Source organism: Aricia agestis, chromosome 9, assembly GCF_905147365.1.
Source record: "Aricia agestis chromosome 9, ilAriAges1.1, whole genome shotgun sequence".
Classification (NCBI taxonomy): Eukaryota; Metazoa; Arthropoda; class Insecta; order Lepidoptera; family Lycaenidae; genus Aricia; species Aricia agestis.
In genome coordinates, this window is record NC_056414.1 from 13,186,097 (window position 1) to 13,209,134 (window position 23,038).

The 23,038-nt window shown below is 37.5% G+C and overlaps 1 protein-coding gene across 5 annotated transcripts in view; it reads left to right on the forward strand.

Annotated features, from left to right (window-relative positions):
• Positions 1 to 23,038, forward strand: part of LOC121730156 (cytosolic carboxypeptidase 1-like) — an 82,121-nt gene that overhangs the window by 49,012 nt on the left and 10,071 nt on the right. The window lies entirely within an intron of this gene.

Here is a 23,038-nt window from a genome sequence, read left to right on the forward strand (position 1 = left end):
TACTTTAACTTTTATAATATTAGTATTTACTTGCCTAAAAATATAGAGATATATACTATTATATCTTGTATTAGATCTTGTAATAGCTTTAACGATTTGCACAAACGTTTTGACTTAGACATATTTAATTCAACGGTTACCGGCACAAAAAGACTTGTATCTAAGCATTGGTTTGACCGTATTCTCTGACTGTCGTTTAATATTAATTACTGATTTTTGATTATTTAAATATTTCAAAATTAATAATAATTATAAATGTCTGTACTTATCCTTTATTAAGCTATAATTTTTCTATAAGTGAGTTTATGTAAATTTTTGTAAGCTTTCGTAATTAATTAGTTTCTAAATGTGAAAACGTGTAAATGGTGTCTAGATTTTATACAGCCTTCTATAAATTAAAAAAACACTGTATGTTTTCCAAATAAAAAAAATAAATAAAAAATATATATATATATATTATATATAGCATAAGCATGGCTCTCCCACGTATATATTTTATACGTGGGAGAGCCATGCTTCGGCACGAATGGGCCGGCTGGACCGGAGAAATACCACGTTCTCACAGAAAACCGGCGTGAAACAGCGCTTGCGCTGTGTTTCGTCGAGTGAGTGAGTTTACCGGAGGCCCGATCCCCAACCCGCCCCTATTCCCTTCCCTTCCCTTCCCTACCCTCCCCTATTACCCTATTCCCCCTTAAAAGGCCTGCAACGCACCTCCAGCTCTTCGAGCGAGTGTCCATGGGCGACGGAAGTTGCTTTCCATCAGGTGACCCGTTTGCTCGTTTGCCCCCTTTATTTTTTTAAATATATATATATATTTAACGGTCTTACTACAAAAGATTTAAACACCTGTTGAACAGTTGATTAGAGAAAATTCTGTACAAAATGGTCTCAAAACAACTGTTCAATAGATGTTTAAATCTTTTGTGGTAAGACCGTAAAAGTTTAAGAACTAGGAATTTGTTTTTAGACGCATAGGTGTTGATAGCACAATACCAAAAGATACCTTGAATATAGATACTATTTACTATTGAATGCCTTTCAATTAAAAGATAGTGGTAAAAGCAAATAAAATACTCGTTGACAGATGTAATAATAATTAATCACTGGAGGAACTTCCTGTTGACTTTATATATTTTCTCAGACATTAAGCTGTACAGCTATAAGAATACCGTTAGCTCGGTAACATATTTTTAATGTGTTTATCTAAGATTTTCGCACGGATTCACATCGGGTAATGCAAATCGCACATATCTGTAATAACAAACTAGATCAGAGCGCAATCGTTACTGCTTAACTTTGAGCAGTTCTCATGAAAACTGCTCAGTTGAATAACGAACAAGTGTGAGCGACTGACTTTACATCAACGATATCAAAATACGTTCTAATTCTATGCTTCACATGATGTTTGATCCTCTTTATGTGTGATGAATTCTATGTATAATGTAGAGTTTATCGCTCATATTTTTAATTTGCTAGGCTTTCCTAAAGAAAATAAGCAGAGTTGATATCTTTATCATATTTTTCAATGTTTTGTCTTACGGCTAACAGCAGTAACAGCGTATGAGACAGACAGACAAATAGACGTACGATCACTGTCAATTTATTACTATAATGGATTGGGCCAGGCCTCAACAATAAATTTCTTATCACTGACTAGAGTTTTCATCGCAAATGCTCCATCGTTCATTTTAAGATGATTCAATACATCAAACAAAATGTGATTTGTGTATTTAGTTCTATCTCTTTCCGTCATACCGGTCCGAGTGAGACAGAAAGTTTTTGTGCGATTTGTGAATTGTGAACCAATTTTTTATGTATTTAAATAAATTATTATAATTTTATGTAAATGCTGTCGCAAATTTTGTAAAACTACTGTTTTTGCTCGAAGAAGTCGATGAACTTTGCAATATTGTGTTTAGTTCCAATTTATAAAATATGTGTATTACGTTGCATTCAAACTCAAAAACTCAACTCAAACTAATTTTTTTTTATTCAGAATAAATTTTTGCAAATGTTCTCTGAAAGTCTACATGATGCCTACCACCGGTTCGGGAACTAACCCCTAAAAAAATGAGAAAAAAAATTATCTTTTAAAATTAATATATTTACATGTCCAAGATATCATGTAATCCCACAGTACATGGGTACAATTTTATCATTTACGAAATATTTTGGCAAAAATCTGCCTACGCGAAACATTTCGAAAACAGTATTATCAAAAAACATGCGTTTTGTTGACGCGTTTTTTCTGCAATAAAGATTTTTTAAGGACGATATTTAACGCTATATTATTTAAATAGTAGAGCAAGCCCCTGCAGTCTACCTTATAGAGTTTCTCCTTACACGGAGATTACTCCTGTGATTTCTGCGATTTGCAAATTAATCATCTTGAGAATTCAATTTAATTAAATGATAAATAGGTTTTTCTACTTTGGATCGATTACAATGTTTTTCAGTTTTGAAATATATCGAGGATCTATCGATCGATCTTTGGCATTACCAACAATTTCTTCGCTCATTTATTTATATCATAATCATTCTTGGGCTAAAAGTTTTTGTATAATAATTATGACTGTTTGTTGCCATAATAAAAAAAAACTTACATTCAATTAATGGAATCGATCCGCATAAACAAGTTAAACATATAATACGACGGTTATCCTTTACATTATGAAGTGACACAACGAGTAATTAATAACTAATAACATCTGATACTGATCTCGCAAGTCTTTTAAAGACCGTAATTAATCTTTTTGCGATACGACAAATGCTGAATGCAGATGTCTAATATGATTATAAGGTGGGTTGCCATAACTGAAATTTATCGTACTATATTTAATTTACACGGAGATTAATAGGAAAAGCTCAATCAAGTACTGCGGAGGCTCTACTATTTACATAATAAAGCGTTCAATATTATTGTCTAATATATATATTTTTTTTATTGATACTTAAAGGAAGTGTTTGCCTTTTACCTGTCTATAAAAAAAAAGTTAAAACGATTTAGATAAAATTTGGTTTGAAAATGTTTTAGTCCCGGGTTAGAACATAGTTTTTGTTGCAGCATACGAGTAGTATACGAAAATCGTCTGCAAAACGAATTTGTAAACAACCTTAATTTATTAGTTATTAGTGATTTTACATAGAATACAAATAGCAGGAACTAGAAAACACCTACCCTACCTACATGATAGTGTTCTGTAAAATAAAGTGAACAGCAAACAGCTAACTTTTATGGTGTCATAAAAGCCAAATAGTCACTGAGTAAAGAATGTGTCCTAAAACCGTATATTATTGTTTGCTGTTAATTATTATCTAATTGTTAATTAAAATACGTATTTTATGTATAGGTCTGCCGGAATCTGATGGCAAAAAGTGAGGAAATAAATTGACTCTAGCAATACCGGGTTAATAGGAATAAAACATTTTGATCCTTTTTTCCTTTAGCGGCTTATTCTGTGTGTGAAACATGCAAATTATATAAAAATTTATCCAATGATCAAGTGTATTTTTTGAAAATCTGCCATCAAAATTTGCCATCAGATTCTGGTAGACCTATACAGTGTGTACCAAAAATAAGTGATAATATTTTAGGGTGTGTACGTGTTCCTTGTAGAGAGTTTACTGTGAAAGTAGCAGCTCTGAAAGACGAAATTTTTTTTTCACTTTTGTATAGGCAAGGGCCCGAGCGTCACGAGTTTCCCCATACAAAAGTGAAAAAAAATTTTGGTCTTTCAGCGCAGCTACTTTCACAGTGAACTCTCTACAAGGAACACTTACACACCCTAAAGTATTATCACTTGTTTTTGTTACACCCTGTATAATAAACATACGTATTTTATAACTGTATTACGATATTAAAAATGCCTTGCTCTCCATTCTATGGAATTTAATTTAAATGTATAAACTATTAACAACAATCTTCATATTTCAAACGTAACATAACTGAACATTTTACATTTGAATATTGTGTTCAACTTATAACAGGATATAAAATAATAACTATAAATTATTATGTAACTTCAGAAGTCACTAAACCTGACTCTACGTCGCTTGTAGCGTATATGAGTTCTAATTTTCCAAGATTATGGGATAATTTTATCATTAACAGTACACCCAGGAATCACTTACATAATACAAGGTTTAAGTTACAAGTTACTAGTTGCTACTTATAATAGTAATTTGGTTTAAACTTACCCCGCGGTATAGTGCTGTTATGAAATGTTTTTAAATCTATTGTGCAAATCCCAGTGTAGAAAGAAAAATATATTTTACTAGATGTTCCACGCGGCTTCGCCCGCGTAAATTAGATATTTAACAGACTTATTTCACAAAAAATAGCCTAGATGATCCTTCACGTGCTCTACTTCTTATCTGTGCCAAATAACAGAAAAATTACTCCAGTAGTTCGAGAGATAAGCCCTTTTTAAAAATTTTCCCCGTTTTTTCCGCATTTTCCTCTATTTCATCGCACCTATTAGTTTTAGCGTGATAAAATATAGCCTATAGCCTTCCTCGATAAATGGGCTATCTAACATTGAAAGATTTTTTAGAATTGCATCAGTAGTTCCTGAGATTAGCTCGTTCAAACAAACAAACAAACTCTTCCGCTTTAAAATATTAAGTATAGACTAGAGGACGCCCGCAACTCCGTTACGCCAAAATTCGTTTATCACGCGGAAACCCTACTATTTTTCGGGGATGAAAAGTATCCTTTGTCTTTGACCGGAACTTAAAGTATCTCCTTACCCAGCAAAATCGGTTCAGCGGCTTAGGCGTGAAGAGATATAGGACAGATAGACAGACACATTTAAGCATTATATTAGTATGGATTTATAGCTTCATTTTCTTAAGTTGATTTTAAATGCTTTGGGAGTGAAAAAGCATTCTGAATATGTTACTGTCCTACGCCCGGTTTCTGAAATAGTTTATCCATTCAACAGCTTCGTTGATTGGTTAATATTTGAGTTTGACGTTGACTAATCGAACGTGCTAACTGCTAGTGAATAGCTACTGTCAAAACTTTTATCGAAAAGTTATGTCAAAAACTTCAGAAACTAAGCATTAATGAAGTCTTGGCGTTCAACTACAAAGCCTTTGCCACTTTAAATGTTTGTCGAAAAAGCACTAAAAAAAGGGTTGTTTGTTTTGCAGTACAGCCGTGGAGTGAATATTAGATTTATTTTGAAATAAAAACTCGTAAATTACGTGGCGCGGCTCAAAGGCGCCGCCGCGGTTGCCTCACTTAACCATGTTGCTTTGAGAGGTACGTTAATTGGTAGCACTGTGTCCGGACCTCCGGCAAAAGCCTTAAATAAAAAAAAACCTAGGCCTAGGGTTGCCAGGTCCAACCCGTGTGGGTTTTTCTAGGCCACCTCGCGGGGCGAGCTAGAAAAGCCTGAATGTTTTGATGGGTCTGGCACAGACAACCGTTAGTAAAGTTGCGATGGGTTGATCGTGCCCGTAACTTTGCCTAAGCGGTGAGTGGAGCACCATGGGGTTTTAGTGGGTAGTTCCTCGGAGAGTCCCACTTATCCCGGCCGATGTCCCCAATCCGCCGGGGATGCGTAATGCATTTCCCCATGTAAAAAAAAAATGGTTGCCAGGTCGCTAAAAAGCCGGACAAAGCAGTCAGCTTAGCCAGATATCAGATGTAGTATTTAAAAAAGGCGGAAACTCTTCCTAAACTCTACACTCCCAGTATCGTGCGGCAGCGCTTGTACAATTTTACTGTTTTATTAAAATTATTTAATATTTAATACATACAATTTTATATCTTAATAGATGTAAAACCTGTCTAAAATAGGTAGGATTTTCATATAAAATTATAGATTCAAAGCTCTACAAACACGCAATGAAAAAAGCCTGACTGTATCGCTTGGCAACCCCAGACTAATGGCCCCTATAATTTAACCCACAATGTATCTCAATGGCATACCTTACGTACCTCTTAATTAATACTATTCGCAATATTTTGGATATTGAAATATTTGAAAGTTTAGCTCGAACTGAATTCGATGATGACGCATGCTTGAGGAAATGTTTATTTGGCAATTTTTGAATCAGTCGGCTCCAAATATGCTAAATTTGATGACTGTTAGTAAATATTTAATTTTTCCCTAAAATCTAGGCTTTCTCAAAGAAGGCTGCTTCGATAAATCGCTCTAATCGCGAACGTTCTTCATAAGGTAATTTGATATCACACTTTATAGAGCGCGCGGCGGCACGAGGCATAGTGTAGAGGCGCAGGCGCAGCGTTCAAGCCATTATCTAGTGAGTTTACGGCGCTGAAAAATACACTGAACATACCCTTATCCGCAGCCACATTGTACATATAAAACTATGGAAGCCTCCGCGACAAGGTACTGCACTTAAAATGAATCACGGCAAAGTTAAATCGCCCCATCGCCTCCGGGAGAGTTTTTGAATCTCTTTTTAATCGCATTCGACCGATGCCTATCGTATTGTTCTACATCGGATGAGTTACGTACGCGATGCGAGCCGATAAAATAAAATTCACAGTTTTATCTCGGCGATATTACTTTAATAGCTGCAAAAGGACCAAGGAGGCGATGCGAGCTATACAATGGGGTTTTTTTCGTCCATGTTACGTAGCCCCGGGTCTTAATTGAACGGGTGCATGGGTATCCGATGTTTGAATGAGACCAATAATATACCGCACGCACCAACAAAACTATTAGGCCGTGCGCACATTGTGCGGGCGTATCCAAAAAGGACCGCACTGGAGTGGAAAAGATTTGAATGGTAAAGCTGCCTTTGTTGGCTTGCTTTTTTTAATCAATCGAACAAGTTTTATTTAATACCGAAAGAAATAGAAAAGTAGATCAATGTTTATCAAAATTTAGGCCGGTATAAATAGTCAGTACTCAAGATGCATCTCGGTCTCAAGACACGGTTTAGGCTCTGTGATTGGTTGGCTGTCAAAATTTGGACCAATCATAGAGCCGAATCGCGTCTTGAGACCGGGGCGCATCTTAAGTACTGACTATTTATACCGGCCTTAGAGAACATTTGAGAGAATCGCATTATTAAACAGCTGTACAAAAATATATGTAGAGCTGATATAATGTGATATTATTGTTACTCAGAGTGTGTATTTGTCGTAAACGTGTAAACCAACATTTTCAATTTTGTGCTAAAAATACAATAAGTACTTTTACAATAAAGTGACTCATACACATACCCCCAATTAAGATAGAAAATTGTCAATGTAAATTGTAAAATAAACGCATTTCTGCGTCTCACGCGCCGCGCTGGGCCCAGCGACTAGCGAGATCTGTCTACGAACCACGTTGACTGACATGTTAAAAAAACAACATTTCGCCCTGAATCGGAATCACCATTAATTCTATTTATATCAACGTACATAATATTACCTCAGGGACTAGATTGAGAGCTTATTATGTTGGACTTACAGTGTAACACTTGGAACAATATTATTATGATCATTCGAACTGAAATATTTTGAGTATTTGCTAAATATTAGTGTTTGTTAAGTTTCATCATAATATAATTATATCACAACAATCATAATTACAGCAAGCTGTTGATCAATTTTGAAAACACAGATACATAATATTATAATTGCTTTTTTAGGAATTTACGAGACCGAAAGATCGTGACTCGTAACTGGAGGATTAATTTTCAATCTACGAATAATAATTTATTATTTGTAGTTTTCAATTATTGAATCCTTGATCAGACGAAGTCGATGATTGTGAAAAGGTGTCGTTCTTTTTTTCTGTCTCTCCCGCTTTTTTGACAAAAACATTATAATAATCTCCTAAGTCCTAACCCGTTCATTTCGCCATGTTTGAAATAAAAATATTATATTCTTTATTTTTAAATTTTAAATCACAAAAACCTTTTTACGTTAGCAAAATATATTGTTGCGCTTTATTTTTCGTTTACGTTCCGTCTTTCTAGCATAACCCTACTCATGTAGGCTATCTTTCGTGTACAGGCAGTTACAAACTTACAATTTACATACAAACTATACATTTCTTTATTAATATAACACTCGATTGCAAACCAACAAACAATAAATTAAGTCGCGGCCTCACTAGTGTCAATATTTATAGAGCCAACATCGACGTCCAACAAAAAACACACAACCGCTAAAACACCTTACGACCATGGGATAGTTTTTTTGCTGGAACCTGAATGAACGATTTCAATATTTCCAATATCAATGGCCGTGGGAACTCGTAAATTCATTCATTAACTAATAATTAGTAGAAAACGATGTACGCTTTCGTCTGAAAAGGCTTTTAAAGTTGAAGATTTGAACACTAAACAAAGATTTAGTGTGAAAAGAGTACTCAATTAAAATCTGATAATACAGAGATCGTCTGGTTGCATATCTTTTAACATATTTGATATTTTAATTGTAAATAATTTTCTTTAGAAGGCCTTTACTTAATGAAAATTTCTTAAGAAGTTAGTCATAGCCCTGTGTCATATAATTATTTCACATTACAACCAGCGCACAGATTGTTACTTCGCGCCGGTGATATTATTTTAAATTATAGTTTTCTATTTAAATTACGGGCGCAAAAAGAAAAAAAGTTTCGCAATTATTATACCCGGGGCCTCGTTCCCTAGAATTAAGTTTGTATTCGCATATGAAATTCCTTTTAATACAATTATGATTCCGCGAAGGGTTACGAGTTGCCCGCATTTTTGCGGGAACCTGGACTATATTTAGAGGCATCGGGCGTAAGTGGCTCCTATTGGAGCTAATTATTTTCACCACAAACGCCGAGTGTCGCCCGGCGCTCTCGCGACGAAAGGTTCATCAACCGCCGGACGATTCTAACGGCATATAAAAATATTTCAAAGTAAAAATAAAGCACCGGTGCAGCGGAGGCCGATTCCGCTAAGTACGGCCTCCGCGAGGGCCGCCCGGCCGGCCGAATGAGCTTCGGTGGAAATTACAGGGGGAGCGGCGGCCGCGATTCGCATCGACGTTTCGACGTTCTGACACCTTCCCGGCCGAGACTCCCGCGCTCATTATAACGGGATCCGTCCTACCTCTATCGCTACGTAGCGGATCCGCTGGAAGTAATTGCTTAAACACATAATCACCGTCCCGACGCGGACGGCGCGAGGCGAATCGACGCCGCGTCTTATCCCGAATCCGCGACGATCGAAGCCGATAACTGGTCCCGGCTCTCGAACTTATGATAAATATTTGCTTACCTGCGGAGTATGGCCGAGATAAAATCATGATAAAACTTAATAAATAATCTCCATAAAAATTCCTTTGCACCTCATGGAGGAATGATATTATGCATGTGGAGTCTCGCTCGCCCGCGCCCGCGCCGTGCATCTGTGGGATGGCGCTATTAAAAATAGAAGGGTCAAGAATGTCCTCGTCGGATTACGCGAATATTTCATTTCGAAATGGACAATTTCTATAAGTACGCGTTCTATAGTTATGTCTTTATTCTTTGACAGTGCACATAAAACTGGCAGTAACTCGGAGATAAGCTCGTCATTGAATCGACTTTATTATTTTTTTTTTTAGAAATTAGAGGTGCAAGAAGTCCTTTCTTGCCAGTTGTCTAGCCTGGTTTATGGATAGCATAACTTTGACAGTTTATTACTTTAACGAAAGCATCTTATTTATGGCAGGGATTGCTATTAGAATATTATAGAGCTAATGGCTAATTCGCGGAGTGATCACAAAAATTAATCCAAGCTACTGTCATTTTCTTTTTTGGATTTATTATTCGTAATTCTGAAATGATTCCCTTCACTTTCTGAAAAAGAAAATTCTGTATTCTTAAGAGGATACACCAAGGGCGAGAGAAATTGAAAATAGGTATTTGAAAATGTATTGCTGTCGTGCGATAGAGACAACACGACAAAAGTTCTAATAAAAGAACAGAAAATCTTCGATTCGTTGTCCGCTGATTCCTTCTCCAAAATTTAACCGATTTAAGTACTTTTTTTCGTTAAGAATTAAAACAAGACTTGAGCTGTCTTCCTATGTTTTATTTTTTTTTGTATATTTTAGCCAGTTTTATTTTCTGGGTGTTTGAACACAGAGGAAAATCTGGCCATTTTTTTGGGTTTTTGGACGTTCATATCATTTTTAATAATAAAATTATGAAAAAAAAGCAGGGACATGCTTATAGTGGCCATAGATATTCAGGAAAAAAATCATAACTCTACCGGCATTATCCAGGGAGAGGGAGGAAACAGGGGGTCACCGCCGTTTTTCAATACGTTTGTATTGAAAAACGGCGGTGTGGACTCGTCTTAAAATTACCTTCACATCCACTGACACCCAGTTTCTGAATTCCTTTAACAGAAGATTTTCTTTTATATAAACGTTAATTTGGCTAACGTGTTTGGCACTAAAGAATCAAAAAGTGTTTAAATAATCGGCCAAGTGCAAGTTGGACTCGCACGGTTCCGTACCCTTATAAGCCAAAATAGGCCAGAAATTGTGTTTTTGTATGGGAGCCCCTCTTAAATTTTTATTTAAGTTATAATATTATTATTAATTATTAAAGTACACATAATATAATGAGGGCCTTTGTGAAAGTTTAATTGCCTACCAGTTGCCATTATTGTTACCGAGTAAAAAAGGCCAAAAAAATCACGTTTGTTGTATGGGAGCCCCGCTTAAATATTAATTTTATTTTGTTTTTAGTATTTGTTGTTATAGCGGCAACAGGTAATATACACAATCTGTGAAAATTTCAGAAGTCTAGCTATAGCGGTTCTTGAGATACTGCCTGGAGACAGACAGCTAGACGCACAGACAACGTTTTTACCCGTTTTTACCCTTTGGGTACGGAACCCTAAAAAGAAGAGAAAAAACAGTCCTTGCGAATAGAATAAGCTCCTGTCAAAAACCGGGACATCAGTGCTCATAAATCATATACAGTGTGTAACAAAAATAAGCGCTGAAAGACCAAAATTTTTTTTCACTTTTGTATGGGGAAACTCGTGACGCTCGGGCCCTTGCCCATACAAAAGTGAAAAAAAATTTTGGTCTTTCAGCGCTGCTACTTTCATAGTGAACTCTCTACAAAGAACACGTACACACCCTAAAGTATTATCACTTATTTTTGTTACACGCTGTATATTATGAGGAATAAACATAGGGATTCCAGGTCTGTTCTATAATATTATTTTTATCGTCCTAATAATTAAATATCATGATTCATGTGAAATTTAATAAGATATAATTATGTGCCTGCATCTGTTTAAAATTGAAAAGCTTGGGAAAGCAGTAGTTTTTGTGTTGCGTGTGCAGCGGAGCGGCGTACACTGGCAGGCTGAATTGCACAAATTATATCGTCGCGATTACGGTTCCGGATTCTCTAGGGATAGACCAGGGGTCCGATTCTCGTGCTTCGAAAGCTACGAATGATAAAATATACTAAGGGAATGTTATAATTTTTATACATACTTAATACATCTAACGTTTTGATTTTGGTCCCTTTTATACTTATTATCTTTGATACCAATCACAACGAAGCACTTGGTTCGTAGTGCCAAGGTTGTTTTTCGGGACATTTGACAACAGCAGGCCGAATAACGGCCTGCGCCGTATGTCTTACTCAAAATTACGAACCAAAGCCTATGACAGCAGCTGATATTGCACAAGATGTTATTAGCTACTGGTAGCCTTTCCGTGAAACGAATTTTTTGACACAGTCTCGTCTTTTAGTAATTTTATATTCATAACTCGAACGTTGCTAGATCGAATGCTCTTTAATTCAAGCGTGAGACAGCATGTGTACGTGCGAGGACAGCCGCGCTCGAAGTGATATTCTAGTTACGAGAATCAGCTCCCAGCGTCCTTTTTGCACCACCGTGAGACTGCATTTAGCGCATCAATATTAATGAACTTACATAATTGACCGTCGTTTCGTCATGTGTAAAGGGCTTAGACGAAGTATAGGGATTACGAAGTTAGAAAAAATATAATATGCAATTGGCTTTCTCATCTATTTTACTTTATCGTTTCGATACTATAGCCTTGACCTTATAAAGGACACATGACTGCAATGAGCACTATATTATGTCTGGTAGATCGTTTACCTGGCAATTGGCATAATAAGTAGCCTAGTGGAATCTAAGCTACAGCTAGGCTACTAGCTCTAAGATTCTGTGTTCAACAACTTGTTGAGCTTTTGATTTTCATTAGCTTCTTACTGCTTAAAGGTCATAACTGCTATCTTCTTAATAGATTTCTACTAGCTGTCCCGGCAAACGTTTCTTTGCCATATAAAGTATTTCACCTATATTATTTTATTGAAGTGACTAAATAAGTATGTCACCATGGCAACGTCCATCGCTATCCCGTCGCACAAACAATGGTCGCCGTCAGTCTGGAGTTGTAATAAAATACTATTATTTATTCAACAAATGCACTTATCAATATAATATGTACCAAGTAGCCGATTCTCAGACCCACTGAATATGCATATAAAATTTGGTTAAAATCAGTAAAGCCGTTTCGGAGGAGTACGCGGCCTAACATTGTGACACGAGAATTTTATATATTACGAGCTTTTGCCCGCGGCTTCGCTCGCGTTAAGAAGTATTATTATATACAAACTTTCATCCCCTATTTTAACCCCTTGGAGGTAGAATTGATCAAAATCCTTTCTTAGCGGATGCCTATGTCATATCATCTACCTGCATGCTAAATTTCAGCCCGATCGGTCCAGTGGTTTGGGCTGTGCGTTGATAGATCACCATGTCAGTCAGTCACCTTTGAGTTTTATATATTATATAGATAGGAAGATTTCGATAGGTTGACTACATTTTCCCTTTTTAAATGCGTTTAAGATATTATAATAAGAAGGTAATATAGTAATAGATAGTAGAAAATATAAATAATAGGGAAATATATCGTTAGGAACTACTGTTCAAATGTAGAGTATTTTCTAAGAGTTTCGAATCGAATACAATAGAATAGCCGGTGAAAAACAAAACAGTGGTCTCCACAACCGTATTAGGTATTTTAAACTACTTTTATTAAAATTTAACGACCTCACACTATTGTTGGTTGAAAAAAATACTCCCATTTATAACGACAATCGTGAGGAAGATTGTTTGAGATAGCGCTCAATCTCAATGCAACGATATAATGTGGAATTTTATTGTTTTTATATTCTTTTTGCCTTTTTGCCTTTCTAGATGTTTTTTTTTTAACTTTTTCAGAAGAATTAATATCTAAACTTGTGAAATTATTTATTGTTACATCTAATTTAGTCAGATTCAAAACGTTCAAAGGTATTTATTAGTTAGAAAAAGTTTAATCATAGCATTTAAGCTACGATTTAAATATGTTATATAAAAACCCGCTATGAGCCGATAATACGCCCATTTATTAATATTTTGCTGTGTGATGTCCAAAAAAAATATTGACATAGACGAGGCTTTATTTTGCCTAAAAGGTTTCTAAAGTTTTTGTCAGACACTTACGGCCGTTCCCAATATTTGATCTATCTCTGGTTTTGCCCTACTAGAGATAGGAATAGCTCACAATTGACATTAGACTAATGTCTAATGTGAGCTATTCCTATCTCTAAAATATTGGGAACGGCCGTTAGTTGATTGGATAATATTGTGTTTGATGTTAGCTATAGTAGTGAATTTACAGGATCACCTTATTAAATTAAGATAATGCCAACAAGATTTTGAAAATGCTATGCATGTCAAATAGTAAGACTTACAATATTACGAACTACAAAGTGCTAATGGGTGTGCTAATATTTTTTCTTTTATTTCCAATTTATTATACTCCAGAGTGTCCAGACAAAAGACTTGAAAACCGGGCACTAGACACTTTTAGTGGACAAAAAATGTTGACCCCGAGAAGTATGACCTTGGATGTGAGATATTCGGCTGGTGTCCATCAACGCCCAGTTATTAAACCTCTGGAACCTTCTCGGAAACATTTCGCTACGTCCGATTGTTCACGCTCGCCTCCATAATTAATTTTTGTGTTATTCTCCTTTTTCAAGACATTCGTCGCTTTTGAATGCTTATATTTTTCATCAGTTTCTTCTTGTATAAGTATAAATCGAGTAATAATTAATTACTTTATGACCCGAAGCGACGGTCGTACAGAATATAATTTGCCTTTTTCAACGCTATCGACCGAGGCGTGTGATGGTTTGTCTTGGAATTCCATAAAAGATTAAACCATACATGGACGATACAACCATACAAAACCATATTTGCTTATCGAATTTGTCAATTATTATGAATATTCCTTAACAATGCACTGATGTTAAATTAAACGTGATGCAACTGAAGGTACATCGTGTACCCTTGACCTCGGCCCTATTCAAATGTCCTTATTATTCCGTCCTCGTAGGTCCATTAAGGGCTGCTGGGAGACCGGGACGCGGCGTAAGCGGACATAAATAATGCGAAGCGAACGGAGTCATTCTAATGAATTACGATGCCAGCAAGTCTCATATTAAATACTAGCGACCCGCCCCGGCTTCGCACGGGTATAAAATATATAGCCTACGTCACTCACTGAATAAATGATTAAAATCGATTCAGTAGTTTTTAATCTATACTAATAAATAATAATATAAAGAGGTAAACTTTGTTTGTTTACTCATAGATCTTCTACTACTACTCGACTAAGAGCTGACGACCAAATCAGTCATGTAGCTTCAGCTGTGTTACAACTCCGTTAGCTACTTCTCTGAACAACCTTTTCTGATAATCTGCGTGCTGGCAGGTAAATAATGTAGCTTTCGAATGGTGAAAGAATTTTTAAAATCGGTCCAGTAGTTTTTGAGCCTATTCATTACAATTGAACAAACAAACAAACAAACAAAGTTTACCTCTTTATAATATAAGTATAGACAGAGAAGCAGGGCCTGGCAACCCGTGCTTCTAGAGCAGATATCCGTGCAGAAAGAAAAGGTTTTAATCGGTACCACAGTCTCGCTGAAAATCGGTTTAAAGCGACAATTTTATTGTGTTTCGCCAAGTAAATGAATTCGAGGCAGGGCAAAATGCAAATATACAACTTTTTACAAATGCCATTTTAGATGCTGTTGAATATTTTTTTTTTATGAGATAAGGGGGCAAACGAGCAAACGGGTCACCTGATGGAAAGCAACTTCCGTCGCCCATGGACACTCGCAGCATCAGAAGAGCTGCAGGTGCGTTGCCGGCCTTTTAAGAGGGAATAGGGAAGGGTAGGGATGGGAAGGGAAGGGAATAGGGGATAGGGCCTCCGGTAAACTCACTCACTCGGCGAAACACAGCGCAAGCGCTGTTTCACGCCGGTTTTCTGTGAGAACGTGGTATTTCTCCGGTCGAGCAGGGCCCATTCGTGCTAAAGCACGTAATTTAAATTTCGGTTCCAAAATCAGTTCCAAAGTCTACAATGGCAAAGATTACAAAATAGTTAGTACGTTATTAATTAGTTATCTTTTCATTAATATTTCTTCAATTGTCGTTCGTTGTTTTTTGAAAATGTCACTTTTTAGTTTTTACTATTAGTTCGACGCTACCTCTCTGCACGAGTGTGTGATCTTCAGTATTGCGTGCCACCCTGGATTATGTTATATACGATTTGGGTTTAGTAAGGCGAGGGAATGATATGTGCATTATTTTGTGATGTAGTGGAACCGATGCAGATGGCCCTATAAGATATATTAAGGTCTGGTAAGGCTTATCTCATATTATTCTGTTATTCAATGTCAGTGAATTATTGTTCGATTATAAAAATAAAATAGATGACGCCTGCGACACCGTTGCACCGAAACTTTAACGCGTGGGGACCGTACATTTTTCGGGGATAAAAACTATCGTATGTCCTTTCCCGGGACTCAAAGTATGTCTATACCAAATTTCAGCAAAATCGGTTCATCGGTTTAAGCGTGAAGCGAGGTAACAGACAGACGGACAGACAGACTCTTTCGCATTTATAATATTAGTATGGATTCGAAATACAACTTAAATGTGAATGCGTTGCCTCTCCTGGACAGTAATCAATATGGAGGTTGGAGAGCCTCTCCATATTATTGTCTATAACAGTGTTTTTCAAACTGTGGGTCCCGACCCCCAGGGGGGTCGCGAAGCTTGTGTAGGGGGTCGCCAAAGGTTAAAAGGACTATTTTATTTAAAAAAAATATTAAGGATGCAATTTAACAGAAGGAAATCTTCAAAAATACATACATGATAAAAAAATGCCAATGGGGGTCGTGAAATATTTTGTCATGTCAGGGGTCGCATCATAAATAAGTTTGAAAAACACTGGTCTATGATGTTGAATTCAAATAAATTATGAGAAATTAATATGTATGAGACTCGTGGATTCCGTTTCGCTGGATGGGATGAAAGAATTATGGTTATCTCTTGCTGGATAAGCTTGTGAACAGCTAACGACAATTTATATGTACATTATGTAATTGTGATTCTGACCCTAGAACACAGAGTGCATGCATAATACCCGCTTATTTCTAGCGGGAACCCGCGACCCTCGGTATAACAGGCTTTTCCTGACCCCTTGGGCCGTGTTTATAAAATATTAGTATGTTTAATATACACCGGATGTCATCAAGAAGCCTTCGCTAGTGGTAACTGGTAGTGGAGTACAAGCAGTTGCTTGTACTCCACTACCAGTTACCACTGAGTTGAGTAGTTACTCAATTTATTGTTTTTACTGTATTTAAAAGTTACTAGATGATATCCGTTGCTCCAAAATTCGTTTTTCTCGCGGGAACCGTACAATTTTCAGGCATAAAAAGTTGCCGGGATAAAAAGGATATATCCTTTTCCAGGACTCAAAATATCCCCATCCCAAATTTCAGCCAAATGGGTTTAGCGGTTTGGGCGAGAAGAGGTAACAGACAGACTGACACACTTTCGCATTTATAATATTAGTATGGTAACGTTTTTGCATCTAATTAGATACAGCATCTTCACGTTGGTCCAAGATCAAGCTAATATACAATCGATTACCAACTTTTAGGCGCGTGTGGCGTCTATTGCCCATGATCAACGTCCACTCGGCAGACTGCTAGATAATCGTGGTGGCAACTGGCAATCATATATTTTGGTCGCTCTTAAGCATTCGCCTATTAACCATTTTTTTATTATGAATGCAGTATTGCTCTAAAATCTAAATGATATAAAGAACATGACTGCATTCATAACTCAATACGTATTTTTTGCTAACCAACAAAGACGTGTTGATATTTCGTAAATTGCATTATAATGGCTAAATTACTAAGTAAACCTCATTATAAAAAGCTGCATCGCTTATAAAACATATTTTTATGATTGGCAATTTAGCGAGCTCGTCAAAATATAAGTGGATAATAATTTATTAGGGACTATAGTTGTTTTTAATTTTGTTCGTTAATCTAGAATGACGTGAACTATCCCTGAACCGGATTAACTGCGCGAAGCCACATTGCGATGCGGAGCGATGCGACTTGCGTTAACGCATGGTATGCCATAATATGACGCATTCAACCAAGTCAGAACACAACTCAAGATAGAGTCTTCGTCCTTTCACTTCATCTCCTAACCATCGTCCTATCTAAGAAGCGTCCAAAGGTGCAAAAAATCAATGTAGCATATCAACATGGGTATAATGTATTGTATATTAATATGTTCTCCTTGTATCCTCAAGGTAGCTTTTTTTTTTATGAAATAATCTTGATGCAAAATATTACTTTTTGGTAGCAAATGCTCAGTATACTTCTCATTAGACCAAAATCATCATAATATGATGATGACATATTATGTTTCCATATAAATTTTAAGGAGTTCCCTCTATTACTCATGGATCCCATCATCAGGTCACCACTTTTGTAAACATGGTACCAAATTCGAGTTAAACCCTATACAGAACAAAAATAATTTTGAAAATCGGACCACAAACGGCTGAGTAATCGTTGAACATACAAAAAAATAATATATACAGCCGAATGTATTACCTCCTTCTTTTTGGAAGTCGGTCAAAAATCAGGACATCCCACCAAAATCGGGACGTCTGGCAACGCTGCCTGGTGATTATGTAAACGTGCACGCCGCCAGCCCTTCTCCCTTCGCCCTCCGCCGGCTCGAGCAGTTCTTATGACTCATTTTAATTCGCTATCACCTCCATCTGTATGTATAATTCTTTTGTTCTCGTTTTTTGCCGAGGTATTCGTATGCGTCGACCGCTAATGGAATCCCTTCGGTATTCCTTTAAATGCTTTCAAATTATCTTTCGTATTGAACTAGATTGATAGAGTATTATGTTCTCGACGTCTTTTATAAATTTTAATATACGTTCATCGCTATTTTTCTTAGCGTATCCACCCATTTGATTGTAGAAGATAAATCTTCTATATGTTCATAATTTACTTATTTCTTTTCTGCAGAGGTTTCTGAGATTTTCTGCAGAGTCAGACGTAGTTGAATTTCTTAATATTAGAGTTGTGAGTTATCCATTGACAACATTGTATTTAGCTTCGTCACCTCAATAAGTTTTATGTTATGGAAATACCATGCTGCCATAATTTATAACAATATACAGTATAATAATAAAGTTATTATTATCATAAAGTCATAACACTTGTCCTGTCCTTTTTTGTCAATATTTTGAAAACAGTAGGTATAATGGTACCTACTGTACCATTATACCTACTGAGACTACTGCAAGACGAAGCATAATAGAAAATCAACTTAAAGATACACGATATATTTTGGCAAAGATATTAGTGTTCACATTTTTCTTGAGAAGTATTCTTACTTCTCAAGAAAAATGTGAACACTATAAATTTGTTTGACAAGGTTAAAATTCACAAATCACACTCTTATAAAGAAATCTGAATATACGATTAGGATATGGCGAATTTACCATTATACGAGTACCTACTGAGACTACTGCAAGACGATGCATAATAGAAAATCAACTTAAAGATACACGACATATTTTGGCAAAGATAAAAAGAATACTTCTCAAGAAAAATGTGAAAACTATAAATTTGTTTGACAAGGTTAAAATTCACAAATCACACTCTTATAAAGAAATCTGAATATACGATTAGGATATGGCGAATTTACCATTATACGAGTACCTACTGAGACTACTGCAAGACGATGCATAATAGAAAATCAACTTAAAGATACACGACATATTTTGGCAAAGATAAAAAGAATACTTCTCAAGAAAAATGTGAAAACTATAAATTTGTTTGACAAGGTTAAAATTCACAAATCACACTCTTATAAAGAAATCTGAATATACGATTAGGATATGGTGAATCTAAATTATAAATGACACGTGAATGAAATAAGAATACGTGGCTTAGCGAATGTGATACGAGTGAAGTGCGACAGTGGAGACGGAACCAGCCCGGATCGAATGTTGCGCAATATCAGCCACATTCCAGCGCTGTAAGGACAGTTGCTCGGGGAGGCGTGTCGTTGAACCGACCTGAGCGAATCGCTCCGTTTCCGCCACCAGACGGCAAATAAAATCAATTAGCCAGCTCTACCCGTTATCTTGACCCGGCGGGGACATTATGGGAAATAACGAGCTGAGCGCATCAGAGATGCTCGAATTAAACACCTCGGTGTACCTGGGAACAATAGACAACCGTGGATAGATGATTCAGTCTCTCTGCGCTGAACTCGGTATATACGTGTGTTAATTCTGCCGCATGGTGTTTTGTTAATGCGGACACGTCATTTTATTGGCACCGCGTCGGTGGCACCGGATAGGAGCTGCCACCGGTCGATTGTCTCGGGGCTATCGTAAATAACTCGGCGTGTCCGGTGTGGCCCACGAATACAGAATTGGCGTCGTTCTAGCCCTGATCTAGTCATCGGACGAGTCGTACCTGGGAATTGTTTACGGCCTTTATGTGGGCGAACAGAGGCACGTTGCGGGCGAGGAATTCCTGACGATTCCTAGGATGCTCCTCCTGCGAACACAGGAAGCAGCCTCCGCGCCGAGCATACGGATGAAGGGAACGCGCCGCGCACGAGCCACCGCGCGCCGCGACGCGCGACGGACGTTTCTTATCGGCCCCGATCGAGCCTATCGTCCGTCGGAGGTTTTATTTGAATGCGAAATTCAATGGTCCTTGCCTACATTCAATTTTATCAAGTTAACGAGCACGTCGAGCGCGAGCCGGCCCGCGGCCATTAATTCGAGCCGCAGCAGAAACAATGGACACGTGATATAAATAGCCGGAGAATAAAATATGGTTTTTCTTTGGTCTATTTTAAAGGGCGAATGTTACGTGAGGGATGCAGGGGGCGGGCGGAGGGCGGGGAGCGCGCGGGCCGAGGTGGAGCGGCAGATAGCATCGCCGCACCGCGCCCGCGCCTGCTATAAATAGCCGCGGACCCTTGAACCGGCCTGCCTCGTCACCGCCTCCCCGCTGGAGGGCTAACGACGACACTGCACTCTCTACTCCGTACACCAGTTACATTTTATTTTGTCCTAATTAATTGTCTCGTTCCGCTCGATCGACTTTACTTGTTTTGATTCGCTATGAAGTGTGTTGGCTCGGGAGGTTTTAATTAATCTGAAGTAGGCTCGCGTGGGCATTGCGTATTTATTTTCTTCGACGGGTGGAGGAAAAAAGACACCACAGACGGCGGCGTTAAGCCGTAAGTCTGATATACACCAGCGTTTCGCCATAAAACACGGTCGGGGTGTAATTTCTCGCTTGTTTGCTTTCGTTGGCTCATCCTTCCTTTTTTCTGATTAGAGCGGGCAAAAGATGCGCGACCGGTTCGCGAAGGCCGGGCTAGAGGCCGCACAGACCGGCCGCGGCCGCTAATGATGTCTCTTCGGTGAATCGCTCCTAATTGGACGAAGGGCCGGTCCATCATCAAAAAAAAAAACGCATCGAGACACATACCGCGATACTGTTAGTGCGTACCTCATGCGGACAGTAACCACACAAAATTAGCTCGCGCTCAAAATAGCTCTATCATTACTCTGTTAAGGGCCTTCCCTACGGAGATTCCGTAATTTACCGTATTTAGAGCCTTATAAACTCATAATTTGAAAGCCACAAAGTTATAATAAGAATACAGCAATAATAATCTTTAGTGTATCAACATTCCTTTCCCCGTTTTAAATTTTCTATTTTTGTTTATTATACTCATGATATTAGCTAGCCAATGTAACATCAGCATCTCCTTAGTATTTACAAGTTACGTTTATTTGAAACATACGACAATAGATGACAATTTAATTATTCTACATATTCCACGTTTTAATTTTTTTTTAGATCAATTTCGAACTAAGATTGTAATTGTAGGATATGTAAAGAAATAGGATTTTTATGCGATCTCGGCATCGCGTCAAGGTCGTTTGCTCGGGGGATGGCCTTAAGCTGGGGCGCTTTGATATCGTATGCTAGCAAGTCGCATGACGCATCCTTTGTTGAAAGTTTACTTGAATATAAGTAAAGTGTTGCCCGCGGCTTTGTCCGCGTCATCAACACTCAATAACAAAGATTTTGACGATCTTTGTGGCTCAATTGGTTGAGTGTGTCATGTGTGGCAGCTCAAGCCGGGGGTCGCGGGTTCGAATCCCGCCGACGGAACAAAAAGTTTTCAATGTTCCCGGGTCTGGATGTGTCTTAAATATATGTATGATATAATAAAAATCTTAAATATATAGTATGTATAGTATAAAAGTATTAAATATATATTTCCGTTGTCTGCTACCTGTAACACAAGTCCTTCAGGTACTTAGCACGGGGCCAGACTGACGTGGTGTGAAGCGTCCATAAATATAATATTATATTATTAAAAAAAAACAAAGATTAATAATTCTTTTCAAAGATTTGGTTGCAGCATGATGTTGTAAAGTCTTCCGCGACAAAAAGACTAATCAACACTTTCAAATTTTTCTATCGAACCAGTAGGTTTTGATATTACAGGGTAATGGGTTCCAAGTTCAAACAAACAAGCAAACTCTTAAGCTTTATAATATTACTAATATTATTTTAGTAGCTAGATCAGGCTGTACGAGTGCTGGGCTGGGGCGGCGGACGGAGCCGCGGCGTGCCGCGTGGTGTATCGGGGAATTGCGGGGTAATCACGGACAGAGATATAGTAATTTGTCGTAGATTGCGAACGCCGAGACGCACTAGCTGTAAATAATAACACAATAAACCTCTCCAGCAGCTGCGGCCGCAGATATTTTTTAAATAACAATAGCAGTTACGTTGTAAAGAATGTGAGGAATGCAGCAAATCGTAGAGTAGTCCTGTGTACTTCGATCACTAGTGATCGAAGCCTGTGTATAAGTACACTGTTTTGATTAACTATATCCATGAGTCGATAAAATCGACCTGTGCTCTTTACTTATATTTCGATTATCTACATCAGTGCTACTCAACTTTTTTTTGTACGGGCCACAAAAGCGTTTTGGTCTTGGTGTCGCGGGACGCAACCAAAAATTTTTGGGGTCAAAAAAGAACTCTTCAAATTAGCTATTTTAAAGTCACAATAAATCACGACTTTCACGAAGAGTACTTCACTACTTTGCGGATAGGCGTGAATTCCAAAATGGTTTAATTTCATGCGAGCGATACTGAATACTGATAAGGTCTCGGCGGGCCGTAGGTTGAGTATAGCTGTTCTAGTTACATGGTGTAGTGTCGATAATATCGATACAGGTGGTTCAAAAATAGAGTTATTAGACTGTAACATTTTCTTTTATTTATGTAAATAAGTGATTAATTAATCAATCTCTCGAACCGCGTTACTGCCGGATGGAGGCGCACATACATTAACATTTAACATGCGGCGATTATAACGCATGCCCATCACGCGAGTTATAAAACAATCATAAAGGCATATGTCAGGTCTACGCCATAATTATTAGAGCTTAGCATTCATTTTCCCCTTTACATTATAATATCCTACAGGAAAGGAATAAGCATGTCGATATAATGGTTTTAATCTTTTGTAGAACAAATAATTAAGGTAAAAGCACTAATGGCAGACGCTTTAAGGAAACATAAAACATTTGAATGTTATA